This window comes from Giraffa tippelskirchi, chromosome 12 (assembly GCF_054371585.1).
Source record: "Giraffa tippelskirchi isolate mGirTip1 chromosome 12, T2T-mGirTip1v1.2.pri, whole genome shotgun sequence".
In the NCBI taxonomy this organism is placed as follows: Eukaryota; Metazoa; Chordata; class Mammalia; order Artiodactyla; family Giraffidae; genus Giraffa; species Giraffa tippelskirchi.
In genome coordinates, this window is record NC_137286.1 from 27179274 (window position 1) to 27197214 (window position 17941).

At 37.3% G+C, this 17941-nt stretch overlaps 1 protein-coding gene across 1 annotated transcript in view; it reads right to left on the reverse strand.

Moving 5' to 3' along the window:
* Positions 1-17941, reverse strand: part of G2E3 (G2/M-phase specific E3 ubiquitin protein ligase) — a 261284-nt gene that overhangs the window by 148505 nt on the left and 94838 nt on the right. The gene's annotated exons all lie outside the window — the stretch shown is intronic.

The window sequence follows — 17941 nt, forward strand, 5'->3', positions numbered from 1 at the left end:
TGTATTGACACATTTGGAAGTTTCACATCTTTTTCCACTTAACATGCTAACGTGATAATTACCAGACTGATGATTTTTCCAGTGACACATCTCCCTTTGTCAATATTTAGACCTGTGTATAGAAAGCTTATCTAACACACCTGGCTAATTTTCACTTCATTTAAAAATAAATGAAACATGTTTAGCTTGCTGGGTTAGAACAACAACAAAAAAGAAGTTTTATAAATAATTTTCTTAAGACATTTCTATGACAGTAAGAAAATAAATGTAAAAAGTAATTTTCTTCACTAGTTGTATTTGATCAGATTTAAAATCTTAGCTGAAGTGTGTGTTAAGATCATCTCATGAATTTTGAGGTTTATTTTTTCCTTCAGGAAAATTCTTTGGGAACTTCAAAAAATTACTTGGGATATTCAGAGAGATCTCTGATTTGGGTTTTGCAGCTCTGAAAGGCCATCCTAGAGTTTGGTTTATTTGTTACTGAATTGGGATGCTCCACTTGTAATCAATCACTAGTGCATCACAATATCAGTAATTCAGAAGACTAGAGGACTCTTGTTATTAACTTAGTGACTTAGAAGATTAAAACATTGCGGGGAAGCTCTCCTATGATAAACTCAAGGTGACCCATCCTCTCCAAGATTCCTGGTAAGTTACCTAAGAAGAGAAGAACATAAAGAAATGTAACTCAAACAATCTTGTTTCCTGACTGAGTGGGTGGTCCTTGTTTTACTTCGTTTTTTCTTTGGTTTGGAAAACAGGAGTTTCAGTTTAGCACATGAATCTCTTCATCGGTAAATGTTGAGGTCCCCCAGGTCTCTGTCTGATAAAGAGAAGGGTGCTAAGGACTGGAAAATGCTTATTTCAAAAAGCTAAGGCAAATGGAGATCTTAAACTGTTTTCTGATTGGTTTGTCATCATCACGCTTTGGGGGATTTTATTGTTCCTCTCACTCCCCCTTCTTTCCTTTTCATAAAACATAATTGCTGTTTAAAAATGTTAGCCTGGCTTTCTTTTGAAAGGAGATTTGTACTGACAGTAACTGGGTTAACTGTATTGCTAGATTTTTCTGGTTTCCAAAGAATGCCTCAAAAGTGTGGAAATAAAGCTCTTTTTCTTTTCTTTTTTATGGCTAACAACTTCCCAGCCTTCTAATTTGCTGTCCTGTTGCATTGGAGTTCATTATCTTTGTATTACAGTTTAGTCATTCTGTTTGAGTTTCCATCCTTTCATTCTCCCCCGAATTCTTGCTGAAAACGGCAATAAAAGTAACACAGCTGAGGCTTGCATACAAACTGAAGACATAATGAGAACAGTACTTTCATAGGAATTCTATCCCACATCATGGGTTTCATTTTAAATATTCAGAATGAAAAGCGTACTTAAAGTATACTGAAATCTTTTCTCCTCCCTTCTCTGACCTTCTCTCTTTCCAAATTCAATTATATAATAAAGCACATCCTTTTTATCTTCACTTGCCTGTAGAAACAATAAAGTCATGTAAGAGCCTCTGAAGCTGTAACGGCCCAAGAAATCATTAAACATTATATTTTTTGCTTTATCACAGAGCAATATATTGCAACACCAATATTTTAAGTAATAGAATGAGGTTGGAATTGTAAGTTAAAGCTGAGTAGCTAGACTTTACTAGTTATTCTGGAAAGTCAACTAGAAAAATGACCATTAATTGTGTAATCTGCTATTACAATGCAAATACAATAGCTAACTAAAGGCAGCCCATAGAATGAAGACTATATAGTAAAATATCACTCGTTGTTTGATTTTAAATATCCCATAGTAGAGATCCTCTAAAATAGTGCTGACTCTTTGTGACCCCATCGCAATGGTTCCAGACAATCAAAAATAACATGCATCTAAATCAACAGTTCTAGTACCCCAACTAATTCAACATCTTTATAATACTACAAAGTAATCACCACCAAAAGTCTAGTTACTATCCATCACCATACAATTGACCCCCTTCACCCATTTTTCCTACTCCCATCATCTTTCCTTCTGGTAACTACCAATCTGTTCTTGTATCTATAAGTTTATTTTTGTTTTGTTTTAGATTCCACGTATGAGTGAAACAAAATATTTATCTTTACCAATATGACATTTCACTTAACACAATACCCTCAAGTTTCATCTGTCTTGTTGCAAAAGGCAAGGTTTCATTCTTTTTCATGGCTGAATTAGATTTCACCCTTTTTTATGGCTGTGATATATTTATCACATCTTCTTTATCCATCAATCAACTAGGTTGTTTCCATACTTCGGCTATTGTAAATGATGCTGCAGTGAACACAAGAATGCTCGTATCTTTTTGAATTAGAATTTTTGTATTCTTTGGATAAATACCTAGAAGTGGAAGAGTTGGACCATATGGTAGTTCTATTCTTAATTTTTGGAGGCATCTCCATACTGTTTTTCATGTTGCTGTTGTTGTTCAGTTGCCCAGTCATGTCTGACTCTTTGCAATTCCACGGACTGCAGCACACCAGGCCTCCCTGTCCCTTACCATTCTCTGGAGTTTGCCCAAGTTCATGTTCACTGCATCTGTAATGCCATCCAGCCATCTCATCCGCAGATGCCCTCTTCTCCTTCTGCCCTCAATCTTTCCCAGCATCAGGGACTTTTCCAATGAGTCATCTATTCGAACCAGATGACCAAAATAATGGAGCTTCAGCTGCAGCATCAGTCATTGCAGTGAATATTCAGTGTTGATTTCCCTTCAGATTGACTGGTTTGATTTCCTTGCTGTCCAAGGGACTTTCAGGAGTCTTCTCCAGCACCACAGTTCGAAGGCATCTATTTTTTTGGCATTCTGCCTTCTTTACAGTCCAGCTCTCACAACCATATGTGACTACTGGGAAGACCATAGTCTTGACTATATGGACCTTTGTTGCCAGAGTAATGTACCCAAGTCTCCTGCATTGCAGGTGAATTCTTTACCAGCTGAACTACTAGGAAAGCCCCAATGTTTTTCATAGTGGTTGCAAATTTACATTTTCACCAACAGTGTACAAAGGGCCCCCTTTTCTTCACACCCTTTCCAACACTTGTTATTTCTTGTGTTTTTGATAATAGTCACTCTAACAGGTTTGAAGTGATATGTCACATATGGTTTTGATTTGCATTGCCCTAATAACTGGTGAGGTTGTGCATCTTTTCATTTTCCTATTGGCCATCATTATGTCTTTTTTGGAAAAATGTATACACAGATCTCTCTATTTCTTAATCAGGATATTGTATTGTTGTTAAGTTGTATGACTTCCTAGTATATTTTGGATATTAACCCTGATCAGATACATGATTTGCAAATATCTTCTTATATTTGGTAGGTTGCCTTTTTATGTTTTGATGATGGTTTCCCTCACTGTGCAGAAGCTTTTTAGTGTGATGTAGTTCCATTTATTTTTGCTTTTGTTTCCCTTGTCTTTGGAGTTAGAGCCACAAAAACATCATTAAAACTGATGCCAAGAAGTTCACTGCCTATGTTTTCTTCTAGGAATTTTATGGTTTCAAGCTCTTATATTAAAATCTTGAATCCATCTTATGTTAACATGTGGCTGTTCAGTTTTCTCAACACTGTTTACTGAAGAGACTGTATCTTTTCTCCATTGTATGTTCTTGGCTAATTTGTTGTAAATTAATTGTCCTTATATGTGTGAGTTTATTTCTAAGCTCTGAATACTAGTCTACTGAGCTGAGTGTTTCATTTAATGCCAATACTGTACTGACTAGATAACTATAGCTTTGTAGTATAGTTTGAAATCAGCAAGTGGATTCGTCTAGCTTTGCTCTTCTTTCTCAAGATTGCTTTGGCTATTTGGGAACTTTTGTGGGTCCACACAAATTTTAGAATCATTTGTTCTAGTTCTATGAAAAATGGCATTTGAATTTTGATAGGGATTGCATTGAATCTGTAGCTTGCTTTGGGTAGTATGCACATCTTAATTTTTCCAATCTATGAGTATGTGATATCTTTCCATTTATTTGTGTCTTCATCAATTTCTTTCATTGGTGTTCTATAGTTTTCAGTGTATAGGTCTTTCATATCTCCTTGGTTAAATTTATCCCTAGGTATTTTAATCTTTCTGAAGCATTGTAAATGGAATTGTTTTCTTAGTTTCTCTGATAATTTGTTATTAGTGTATAGAAATGTCACAGGTTTCTGTATATTGATTTTGTATCCTACAACTTTACCGAATGAATTTATTAGTTCCACAGATTTTTTTTTTTACTGGAGTCTTAACTGTTTTCCACCTATAGTATCAAGTCATCTGCAAAAAGTGACCTTTTACTTCTTCCTTTCCAATGTGGATGCCTTTTATTTCTATTTCTTGCCTAACTTCTGTGATTACAACTTCCAGTACTAGCTTGAATAAAGGTGGTGAGCAAGTGTGTACTTGTCTTATTTCTGATCTTAGAGGAAAAGCTTTCAGCTTTTCACCATTGAGTATGTTAACTGTGGGTTTGTCATGTATGGCCTTTATTATTACACTGAAGTATGTTTCCTCTATACCCACTTTGTTGAGAGGTTTTTTAAATCATAAATGGATGTTGAATTTTGTCAAATGTCTTTTTTAAATCTTTTGATATGATCATATGATTTTTGTCCTTAGTTTTTTAAAAATGATGTATCACACTGATTGATATGTGGATGTTAACCTACGTTCTGCAATCCTGGAATAAATCTCACTTGATCATGGTATATGATCATTTTAATGAATTGTTAATTCAGTTTGAGGATATTTGCTTAAGATTTTTATATCTATATTCATCAAGGGTATTGACCTGTAATTTTCTTTTTTTGTGGTTCTCTGTCTAGAGTTGGTATCAGAGTAACGCTGGCCATGTAAAATGAGTTTGGAAGCATTCCTTCCTCTTGAATTTTTTGGCAAGAGTTTAAGGATAGGTATTAAATCTTTGAATGTGCAGTGGAATTCACCACTGAAGCAGACTGGCCCTGGACTTTTGTTTGGGGGAGGCTTTTGTAACTTCTCTTTTATTTCTATTAATTTGAACACTCTTTTTTTCTTGGCTAGCCTAACTAAAGGTTTGTCAATTTTGTTTTTCTTTACAAAGAACTGTTCGTTTTTTTTAATCTTTTTTTTTATTTTTATATTTTAGCCTCTACTTATTTCCACTCTGATCTTTATTATTTCCTTCCTTCTACAAACTCTGAGTTTTGTTTGTTCTTCTTTTTCTAGATGTTCTAAGTATAAAGGTTAATCATTTATTTGAGGTTTTTTTCTTGTTTCTAGACCTATATTGCTATGAACTTCCCTCTTAGAACTGCTTTTGCTGCATCCTATAGATTTTGGTGTGCTGTATTTCTGTTTTGATTGTATATAGGTAGTTTTTTTATTTCTCCTTTGACTTCTTCATTGGTTATTCAGTAGCATGTTGTTTAATCTCCACATGTTTGTGGCTTTCCGGTTTTTCCCTTGTAACTGATTTTTAGTTTCATATCATTTTATAATTGGGAAAGATGCTTGATATGATTTCAATCTTCTTAAATTTACTAAGCCTTGCTTTGTGGTCTAGCACATGATCTATCCTGAAGAGTGTTCCATGTGCACTTGAGAGGAATGTGTACTCTGCTGCTTTTGGATGGAATGTTTTGAATATATCTATTCATACTTAATATGGTCTAATGTGTCATTTAAGGTTGACATTTCCTTACTGATGTTCTGAATGATCCATCCATTGGTGTAAGTGTGGTGTCAAAAAGTCCTCTGCTGTTACTGCATTGCTGTCAATTTCTCCCCTTAGGTCTGTTAACATTTGCTTTACATATTTTTGTGCCACTATATTGGGTGCATATGTAATTATAAACAGTTTTATAATCTTGCTGGGTTGACCCTTTTATCATTATGTAATGTCCCTTTCTGTTTTTTATTAGAGGTTTTGTTTTAAAGTCTATTTTGTCTGATATGAGTATAGCCACACCAGTTTTCTGTTACCATTTGCACTATCTTTCAATCTTCCTCACTCTCAGTCTGTGTGTGTCCTTACTTCTGAAGTGAGTTCTTGTAGGCAGTGTATATATAGGTCTTTTTTAAATCTATTCAGCCACTAAGCTTTTTGACAAGAACTTAGTCTGCTTACATTTAAAGTAATTATTGATAGATACTTATTGTCATTTTGTTAATTGTTTTCTGGCTGTTTTTGTAGTTCCTCTCTGTTTCTTTTTTCTTCTCTCTCTTCCTTTGTAGTTTGATGGCCTCTTTAGTGTTATGTTTAGGTTCCTTTCTCATTTTCTTTTGTGTATTAAAATTTTTGCTTTGTGGTTACAGTAAAGGTTCATATATAACATCTTATGTATATAATAGTCTGCTTTAAGTTGATAACAACTTAAATTTGAACACATGCCAGAACTTCACATTTTTACTCCCCTACCATGTTTTCTATTTTTTAAATCACTTTCTATATATTTTTTAATTTTATGCATCCTTTAACTATCATAGTTTTACTTAATCTTACTACTTTTGTCTTTTTAACTTCTTACTTGCTATGTAATTGACTGATTTAGTACCTTTATTATATATTTACCTTTCCAGTGAGATTTTTACTTTGGTATGTTTTCTTGTTTCTAATTAGTGCCGTTTCTTTTCAGGTTAAAGAAGTGCCTTTAACATTTCTTCTAAGGCTGGTTTAGTGGTGATGAATTCTTTTAGCTTCTGCTTATCTGGAAAACTCTTAATCTATTCTTCATTTATGAATGATAACCTTGGTATGCAGAGAATCCTTGGTTGGAACTTTTTTTTTTCCTTTTAGTACTTTGAATATGCCATGCCACTCCCTTTTGGCCTATAAAGTTTCTACTCAAAAATCTCCTAATAGTCTTATGGGTTTCCTTTATATGTAACAAGTGTTTTTTGTTCTGCTTTTCTCGCTGCTTTTAAGATTCTCTCTTTATGTTTAACTTTCAACATTTTAATTATACTATGTCTTGGTATAGAATTCTTTGAGTTTATCTTCTTTGGAACTCTCTTGGCTTCCAGGGTTTGGATGTCTGTTTTGTTCCACAAATTAGGGAAGTTTTCAGCAACTACTTCTTCAAATAAATTTTCTGGTCCTTTCACTCTTCTCTTTCTGGGGCCCTTATAATGTGAATCTTATTTCCTCTGATATTGTCCCATAGGTCCCTTAAGGTATCTTCTCTTTTTAAAACTCTTTTTTTTCTTTTTGCTGCTCTGTCTGAGTAAATTCTACTGCTTTGTCTTCCAGCTCATTAATCCATCTTATGCTTCATCCAGTCTGTTGTTGAACCCCTCTAGTGTATTTTCCAGTTCAGTTACACAGTTTTGAGCTGTGTAATTTCCATTTGGTTCTTTCATATATTTCTGTCTCTTGGTTGAAGTTTTCATTGTGTTCATACACTTATCTCTTGATTTCAGTAAGCACCTTTATGACAATTACTTCAAATTCTTTATCTAGTATATGGCTTACCTCCCTTTCATTAAGGTCTTTTTCTGAGGTTTGGTCTTTTTTTTTTTTTTTGGAACATAGCCCTCAATTTCTCTCTCTCTCTGTGTTTGTTTCTATATATTAGGTAAATTAGTTACTTGTCCCAGTTTTGAAAAAGTAACTTTGTGTAGGAGATGTCCTGGGTGGGGAGGTGTGCGGGTCTAGAAAACAATCCCTCCCTGCCATCAGAGCTGGAAGTTCAAGAGACATATCCTGTGTGAGTTGCATGTACCCACTGGCTATGATGCAGGAGTGGGTGAGGCTCACACCTGGCCCAGCTGTGGCACACAGTTGTAGCAGGAAGGTGGGCAGCGTTCTCAGTTGGACAGCACTGTGAGGTGAGAGTTCGAAAATGGCACCCACCAGCACTAGCAAGGTAAAGTGAGATCACAAATGGTGCCTGCCAGTGTCTCCCTCCCATAGAGAAACCCATCAGGTTCCTGCCGCTCTGGAAGATGCTTTAAGATCTTAGTTTCCCAACCAAGGATTAAACCTGGGCTGTTGCAATGAAAGTGCCAAGTTGTAACCACTGAAATGCCAGGGAATTCCCATCTAAATGGTGTTTTTGCACTCAGTTCTGGGGCAAGTGAGTCTACCCATGAGCCATTTAAAAATGTGTTCTCTGTTCCCTACAGTTCTATGTTTTTGTTTTTGTATGCAATCCCTTTTGGTTTTCAAAGCCATGTCTTCTGGGGGCTTGTCTCTCCTGTGCAAAATCTAAGAGTTTGGATGTCTGATGCGGAACACAAATCTCTTGCTCTGTATTTTTGAAATCCCTCCCTATTGTGGATGGCTTGCATCTGAGTTGGTTTTGTGTGTGTGTGTGTGTGAGACCAAGTCTCTGTTTCTCCTACCTGTTTCAATGCTGTCCTTTTATCCCTTGGTTGTGAAGGCTCTTCTCACCCAGTTTTCAGGCTTTTCTCAGAAGAAGCCATTTCTTATACGGTAGTAGTTTTATTGCATCAGTGGGAGGAGAGGAGTTTAGGATCTTCCTATGTAACCATTTTCCTCTTTTCCTGAAGACAGATATTTAAGAGCTATCTGTATTTCTTTTTCATGAGCTGGCCTGTTCTTATAATTTTCCTGTTTTTCTATTGGATTATTTGTATTTTTTATTGATTTATGTGAGTTAAAAATATGTATATGATTAGCACTTTATCTATGATATAACTTATGAATAATTCCCAAGTTTCTTGTTTGTCTTTCTACTTTGTGTCTAGTTATACATGTGGGAGGAATATATACACACAGTACATGCATACTTTTAAGACTTTTACATTTATCATTTATCTTGAGGATGGGTTTCTGGATTTTGAGTCATAGTTAGAAAGGCTTTCTTTAAGGATATAAAAGAATTCTCCAGATTTTCTTCTAGTACACATGTGATTTCAACTTTTACAATGAAATCTTGAAGTCATTTGAGTCATCTGAGGTAAGAATCCACCATATTATTTCCCCTAGATTTACTGCAACTCTCTATATTAATATTTAATGAGCCATCTTTTACCCACAGATTTGAGGTGTAATTTTTGTGATGTTTTAAATTATGCTAAATTCTGGATCTATGTATCTGTATATATTTCTATTAGTGTCATTATTATATCTATTTATGTGTGTACTGGTATCATATCTCTTAAATTATTGAGGCTTTGTAATATGATTTAATATTCAGTAAGACTAATTCTCGGAGTTCTTCTCTTTCATTGTTTTCCTGACTGTTCTTGTTTATTTTTTTCGAAATGAATGTAGATGTATTTTAGAACTCAAACAACAAAGAGAAATAAGAAAAAACTTGAAGATGCTTTGCTTGAGTTCTGATAAATATTTCTAAATTAACTTATGAAGAATGACAACTTTATCACATTGAATCTTTGTGTTAATGAACACGGTATTATCTTCCTTTATGTTCTAGACAATTACCTTACTTCTCTCTTTTCCAAGTTCTTAAGATATCTCACTGCAGTTCTCAAATACTGAAAAAGATATCTCACTGTCATTGTCAAATACTGAAAGAGAGTTCTGACCACTGAATATGTTAAAACATAATCTTCCAAAAGGCTAAAATCAGGACTTCCCTGGTGGTTCAGTGGTTCAGAATCTTCTGCCAATGCAGGGTACATGGGTTCGATGCCTGATCTGGAAAGCTCCCACATGCTTTTGAGCAACTAAGTCTGTGCATCACAACTCCTGAGCCAGCACCACAGAGCCCATATGCCATAACTACTGAGCCCACAAGCCACAGCTACTGAAACCCACACACCTAGAGCCTGTGCTCCACAATAAGAGAAGCCACTACAACGAGAAGCCTGCATACCACAATAAAGAGTAGCCCCTGCTCGCTGCAACTAAAGAAAGCCCACATGTAGCAACAAAGGCCTAGTGCAGACAAAATAAATTAATAAATAAGATTATAATAAAAAGGCTAAAATCATAACTGTCTTGTATATGTCTTATAAGATGAAAACCTGTCAAAGATTTTATTCATCTCATAAATTAATGAGGGGACCAGTATGATGCTACATTTATCCAAGAGCTTTGAGAAGCTAGTTACCTATAGGAAATTTTGCTGGGTTGGATACAAAATTATTTAATATCCAATAGGGTCATAAATATCTTTGTGGTCATCTGTCTGCTGGACAGAACTTATTTGCATAATTGCTGAAAAAAATACCTACAGGTTAACTTCTGCCCCCACAGAGTTGTAAAATAACCCAGGCAATATAAAGTCAAGCTGAGTCTTGCACTGAAAGAACACCCATCCCTTTAGCCTATTTCCAAATTTTGGATAATATTTTTTCCCTTACAAAAATGTCATTAAGTAAAATTGTTGGGATTTTAAAATTAAAAATTCATTTAGTTGACTTTATTATTACTATTACCATGTATTATTATTGTTTTGCAGTCAGTACAGTTGGTTCTTTCTCTTTGCTGATTTGTTTTTCTTATGATGAAACCCTAGTGATTCTTCCTGGACAAAGAAATTCAGAAAGACACTGCATCCATTCAGCAAATATTTATTATGTTGAGCACTGTCCTAGGTTTCTGTATTAGAAGTGGTGAACAAAACAGAGAAAGCTATCATCATGGCCATATAGCCTGTCTGGGTAACAATAAACAACAAATAAAGTGTGCAGTATTCATATCTAGGAGGTGATAAAAGAGAAAACAGAGCACAGTAAAGGGCCTTGGCTGTGTGAGAAGAGGTATTGTGAGTTAGTTTTAAACAGGTTAGTTAGGGTACGCTTTATGGAGAAGGTGACGTTTCAGCAAAAGTTTGAAGGAGATGAGGGAGTCAGCCACACAGGCATCTGGGGCAAGAGCAGTTTTGGCAGAACACACAGCAGTACCAAAGCCTGAATGAGAGAATTTGCCAAGGCTGTTTGAAAACATCAAGGAGACCGATGTGACTGGAATGATGTTAGTCAGAGAGGAGGTTAGAGGCCTTATCCCTTAGAGCCTTGGAGATCATGTTAGAACCCTTATTTTATGTAGAGTAAGATGAACAGATGAGTGACATGTCTGATATATTTGAAAGGATTCCTTTGGCTGTGGTGGTGAAAATAGATTTTATGGAGTGGGTTCAAACGTGGAAACAGGGAAACTAGTAGAAAGGCTATTGAAATAATCTGGCAGAGAGATTTTAGTGGCTTGGACCACAGTGATAATAGCACAGAAGGTAAGAAAAGGTTGGATTCTGGATATCTTTTGAAGGTAGAACCAATCTTGTTTTTATGAAGATTTGATACGGTGGATTAAAGAGAAGAGGAAAATGTGAGTGACAGATTGTTGGTTTGGGCCACTGGAAGGATGAAGTTTGCCATCAAATGGCACAGGGAAGACTGTGGGTAGAAGAAGTTTGGTGGGATCAAATTAGGAACTCAGATTTTGGAACTGTTGATGGCTAACAGACTTCCAAGTGGGTATTTCAAGAAGGCAATTGGATATGTGAGTCCTGAGTTCGAGAGTGAAGGATGTGTTGATGATGTAAACTTGAGAGTCACTGGACTACAGAGAGAATTTAAAGCCAAGAGACAGAATGAAAAATTGTAGATAGAGGAAAAAGGATTGAGTCCTGTGGCCCTCCTACATTAAAAAGGTCATTTCTTAATATGACTAAGCAACTCATGTTGGATAGTATCAACTGAGGTTTGATCTCAGTATCAGTTGCAAAACATAGTTGAGATTTTTGAACCAGTTATTATTGACTAGAAGTTAAACCAAGCATATGTTGAATCATATCCTTCCATAATCTCAATGAGTAAAATTGTAAATAAGCAATTAATATAAGATTCTTTCAAAATAAACAATATTCTGGCATTTGGTAATATCTAGAGAAGTTAATATCTCCTACAGAGAGCATATGTTCTGTTCTTAGTTTCATTTTACATCATGTTAAACTTCTTGGGCTCATCAGAGGAATATACGGGATATGTATTATATACCTTGACCTCTGGAACTCGTCTAAATGTTACACAGGTTTATAGATGCAATTACAGCATTATATAGCTTCTGATATTTGATACGCTTTGCAAAAAGACCTGGTAGTTAACAAAAACTCTATTATCTGTGTCATATAATTATACTAAAGGTGTGGGCTGTAGTTTATATACGACTCCCTGATTTGGTCAGGTTGAAAAGTGTTTGAAGGAGAGCCAAGCATGTTCTGGAGAGAGCAGGCAGCTCTGGAAAACAGCCTGCAATTAAATGGGAATTTTTTTCTAAAAGACGAGTTCTCTGAAGCACATAAGGACATGGCGTGGCAGCTCTGAGGGTCTCCCGCCCTCCTATGAGTTGGCTTAGGGTTTCTACACCACCATTTTATTTATTCCTTCTATTTAGGACCATTGTTTATTAAAGACTTAAAATTGTCTTTTATAAACTATGGACAGAGGTTCGTGACATTGTACAGGAGACAGGGATCAAGACCATCCCCATGGAAAAGAAATGCAAAAAAGCAAAATGGCTGCCTGAGGAGGCCTTACAGATAGCTGGGAAGAGAAGAGAAGCGAAAAGCAAAGGAGAAAAGGAAAGATATTCCCACCTGAATGCAGAGTTCCAAAGAATAGCAAGGAGAGATAAGAAAGCCTTCCTCAGCAATCAATGCAAAGAAATAGAGGAAAACAACAGATTGGGAAAGACTAGAGATCTCTTCAACAAAATTAGAGATACCAAGGGAACATTTCATGCAAAGATGGGCTTGATAAAGGACAGAAATGGTATGGACCTAACAGAAGCAGAAGAGATTAAGAAGAGGTGGCAAGAATACACAGAAGAACTGTACAAAAAAGATCTTCACGACCCAGATAATCACGATGGTGTGATCACTCACCTAGAGCCAGACATCCCTCACCTAGAGCCAGACATCCTGGAATGTGAAGTCAAGTGGGCCTTAGAAAGCATCACTACGAACAAAGCTAGTGGAGGTGATGGAATTCCAGTTGAGCTATTTCAAATCCTGAAAGATGATGCTGTGAAAGTGCTGCACTCAATATGCCAGCAAATTTGGAAAACTCAGCAGTGGCCACAGGACTGGAAAAGGTCAGTTTTCATTCCAATCCCAAAGAAAGGCAATGCCAAAGAACGCTCAAACTACCGCACAATTGCACGCATCTCACATGCTAGTAAAGTAATGCTCAAAATTCTCCAAGCCAGGCTTCAGCAATATGTGAACCGTGAACTTCCAGATGTTCAAGCTGGTTTTAGAAAAGGCAGAGGAACCAGAGATCAAATTGCCAATACGCGCTGGATCATTGAAAAAGCAAGAGAGTTCCAGAAAAACATCTATTTGTGTTTTATTGACTATGCCAAAGCCTTTGACTGTGTGGATCACAATAAACTGTGGAAAATTCTGAAAGAGATGGGAATACCAGACCATCTGACCTGTCTCTTGAGAAACCTGTATGCAGGTCAGGAAGCAACAGTTAGAACTGGACGTGGAACAACAGACTGGATCCAAATAGGAAAAGGAGTACGTCAAGGTTGAATATTGTCACCCTGCTTATTTAACTTATATGCAGAGCACATCATGAGAAACGCTGAGCTGGAAGAAACACAAGCTGGAATCAAGATTGCCGGGAGAAATATCAATAACCTCAGATATGCAGATGACACCACCTTATGGCAGAAAGTGAAGAAGAACTAAAGAGCCTCCTGATGAAAGTGAAAGAGGAGAATGAAGTTGGCTTAAAGCTCAACGTTCAGAAAACTAAGATCATGGCATCTGGTCCCATCACTTCATGGGAAATAGATGGGGAAACAGTGTCAGATGTTATTTTTTGGGGCTCCAAAATCACTACTGATGGTGATTGCAGCCACGAAATTAAAAGACGCTTACTCCTTGGAAGGAAGGTTATGGCCAACCTAGACAGCATATTTAAAAGCAGAGACATTACTTTGCCAATAAAAGTCCGTCTAGTCAAGGCTATCGTTTTTCCAGTGGTCATGTATGGATGTGAAATTTGGACGGTGAAGACAGCTGAGTGCCGCAGAATTGATGCTTTTGAACTGCGGTTTTGGAGAAGACTCTTGAGAGTCCCTTGGACTGCAAGGAGATCCAATCAATCCATCCTAAAGGAGATCAATCCTGGGTGTTCATTGGAAGGACTGATGTTGAAGCTGAAACTCCAATACTTTGGCCACCTCATGCGAAGGGTTGACTCATTGGAAAAGACCCTAATGCTGGGTAGGATCGGGGGCAGGAGGAGAAGGAGATGACAGAGGATGAGATGGTTGGATGGCATCACCGACTCGATGGACATGGGTTTGGGTAGACTCCGGGAGTTGGTGATGGACAGGGAGGCCTGGCGTACTGCAGTTCATGGGGTCGCAAAGAGTCGGATACGACTGAGCGACTGAGCTGAACTGATGAGCTAAAAACTTTCTGTAGCATAACTTTATTTTTTAGAGGTCACAGTTACAAGACAGGGCTCCCCTGATGACTCAGTGGATAAAGAATCCACCCGCAGTGCAGGAGATACAGGAGACACAGGTTCGATATTTGGGCCAGAAAGATTCCCTGGAGTAGGAAATGGCAATCCACTCCAGTATTGTTGCCTGAAAAATCCCATGGACAGAGAAGCCTGGCAGGCTACGGTTCAAAGGGTCGCAAAGAGTCGGACATGACTGAGCAACTAAGCACACAAGCACAGCTACATGATAAAGACATATCATAGAGATAAAACTGAAGGAGAAATCATCTTACTCCATATGAGTAAAGTATACTCTATATTACTTTGGAGTCTTGATCATAAATTTTGTCATATTAAAATCCACAGTAATGACAGTAGTTAGTTAACTGCACAGCCCTGTTCCAAGTAGATACTGAATAAAGTTTAGGGCTAAATTCCTCATTGTTTTGAACAGTATAAGCCCTTTCTATGGTTACTATCTATTCCTTTACCCTGTGTTATAGACTGAGTTGTATACCCCACCAAATTCATATATTGATGCCCTAACCCCCAATATAACGGTATGGGCCTATGTGGAGATATGTAGAGGTAATAATGAAGGTTAAATGAGGTCATAAGAGTGGGGCTTCAATCCTATAGGACTGATGCCCTTACAAGAAGAGCAACAGACACCAGAGCTCTTTCTCTCCACATTCACAGAAATGAGGCCATGTGAGGACAAGCTAGGAAGAGAAACCTCACCAGAAATCAAGCCTAAAAACACCTTGATCTTGGACTTCTAGCCTTTAGAACTGTAAGAAATCGATTTCTGTTGTTTAAGCCACCCAGTCTATGGTATCTTATGAAAACCTGAGCGGTTTATTTTTCCTTGCAACACTTATTATCACATGGCTTATGAATGATTATATATATGTATATACATATATATATATACAGTAGAATGTAAGCTGGGACTTTTTTATTTGTTCCAGTGTTATTGCCTGCCGTGTAGTAGGCATGCAATAAATATTTGTTGGATGAGTGAATCATAAAGGCTTGCCTAAGGACACGATACCATAAACAAAGAAAGAAAACATCACATTTCTTAGCATATAGTATCTTTGATCCACCTGATAACATTTACCACACAGTCTATCCTTTCCCCTCCCTATTCTCTCCTCCCCTTCCCTCCACTCTCCTCTCCTGTTCTTTTCTAATCTCATTTTCCCCAACAGACTCTGTGCTCTTTGAAGGCAGGTACTTGTCTTTATTTGGTTTCTCCAAAAGTAGATCCAGAGACTAGGAGTTCAGATGCAGAGAATGCCTGCCTGAAGAGGGAAAGGGAAGCTATTCAAGGCAGGCAAGGTGGCCAATAAAGGATTAAGCCAGCTACCATTGTGGGCACCTGGAGCTTAATCCTATGGTGAAACTCTGGAAAGGGTGTAAAAGACGTGTTGCAAATTATCCCACCTAAGGGGTCTGGGAGCTGGGGTGGTAATTCACCAACCCCTGAGAATCACTGGCCTGCTACTATAGGCAGTGAGGCTTTCCACAGTTCCAGGAAACGTCCTCAGGTACAGAGGTCCTGACACTGGAGGCTAGAAGTTTGCTGCTAAAATGGGAGGGTCCTAGGAGTATGGGTGGGGCTCTCAAAGTGTTCACGGTGGCCCTCATTCATTTTTTTGCACATCAACTACTCAGCAGTGCCCAAAAGTTTATTATCATACAATACAAAATATCACATCTTTCCTGCCTTCCAAATTGTTGGAGAAATACAGGTCTCTTACTAATCGATGTTTGCAGAAAAAGAGAACTTTATTAATAAAGAGAGATAGAAACAGACTTAAAACATTTGCATCCCAAATTCATTCAAAACCACTTAATTTTATATTTTTATACATCATGTGAAATGTTCCAAATTATCTACAAATATTTAAAGAGTAGATGAGGGGTGCTGATCTCCAAGTTAATGGTGATGGGATCAAACTTTTGAGCTGCGTGGCCCTGGTTTGACCTCCCATTTAGGCACTGACATTTTCTCTTAAGCTCAGTATTGGCACTATTCCAACCCTGCGTGTTTTTCAATATGTTTTACAAAAAACTCCACCTCCCTTTATTTATTTTTTCTTGGATGAAGCCTTTTAAAAATGTTAATCTATAGATCCTCCTCCTTCATAATTACACTTGCCAGAGGAGTAGGAGCCAAACAATTAAATTCCCCATAGGTACTGGGTGTAATAATTCCTCATGAATCAGAAGATTAAGCATGGCAACAACAAATGGAACAAGATGCTCTAAGCTCTGTTTTTCCTGCAGAACAGCAAATAGTTGCAAATCAAAAAGCAGTTCTCCTTAATTACCACTGTATGAGGCAGTGGGCTAAAAGCAGGCTCATTTTGTAATGTTTTCTGTGTGGCTATGGTATGTACACACAGGGAAGGCCTTTATGCACCATCTAATAGACAATATTATACACTAGGGTATTGCTGACATTCATTTTATGTAGAGATACAACTGGTAAGCCCAGGACACTGGCTTTCAAGCTGTGTGTGCACTGAACAGTTTTGCTTGCGTAAGCCAGGCAAGGCTATTTACACTTAAACACAGTCTTCAGGACTTAGAACATGTGCTACTAGGTGAAAGTCCGTGAGCAGGACAGGCTGCAGTCATGGGCTGCCATCACATGAAGGCCTGCAAGCTGTAGCTTGTAGGAAGCTTCACTGAGTTGACATTTTCACCGAGTTTTCCTCTCTCTTTACGCTTGAATCAACTACTCTGCTGATCTGGAGGTCTTTGGAGATATGAACTCTTCCAGCAGGAAGGAATCAAAGAACTGATGTAGGAAAATGAATAGCAGAGCTGTATTATTTTATCCTCTCTCTTTGCTCCCCAAATTAGACCTGCTTGTTTATTGAAACTGGTCAAACTGTTCAATTAGCATCCCATGTTTGTTATTTCTTTAATCAAGGTTTCAAACAGAACAAGGCAACAAGCCAGGCCAGTAATGAGTCTCCTCCACCTACTCTTAAGTTAAATACTTGCTGAGATTCCCATTCATTTCCCACGGTTGTCTCATGGCTGATATACTTTTACATCATCAGGGTTATTGGATGCTGCTTGTAAATGCATACTAATTGGCAGTAGTCGATGTATACATTTCTGTTAATTTATAGTTATATATAGGTACTCATAAAACATGAATTTTTTTGAGTGAGAAGAGCTGAGTGTTTTTCTGATGAAATTGTGAGAATGTGAAGGCCGTCTATGAGGGAAAACGATTCAAAAGATCTACTGACTTATGTTTGAAATCTCATAAATTAACCTTCTTGCTTTTAAAAACTTCACTTAAGATATATAAGCAAGGATATAAAACAATTCTCTGAATAAGTATCTAATTACTTGGGTTCCCATAACAAGATGAGATGCTTAAAAGAAACGTTGAAGGTCAGGACCAGCTTGGCAGATGGATTTCATTTTGTTTCATCCAAACACTGCCCTGCTTTTAGCTACAAATGTAGATAACTTAGGCAGCGTTAAAGAAATTATGCAAATCCTAATTGCAAACAGTCTTCCTT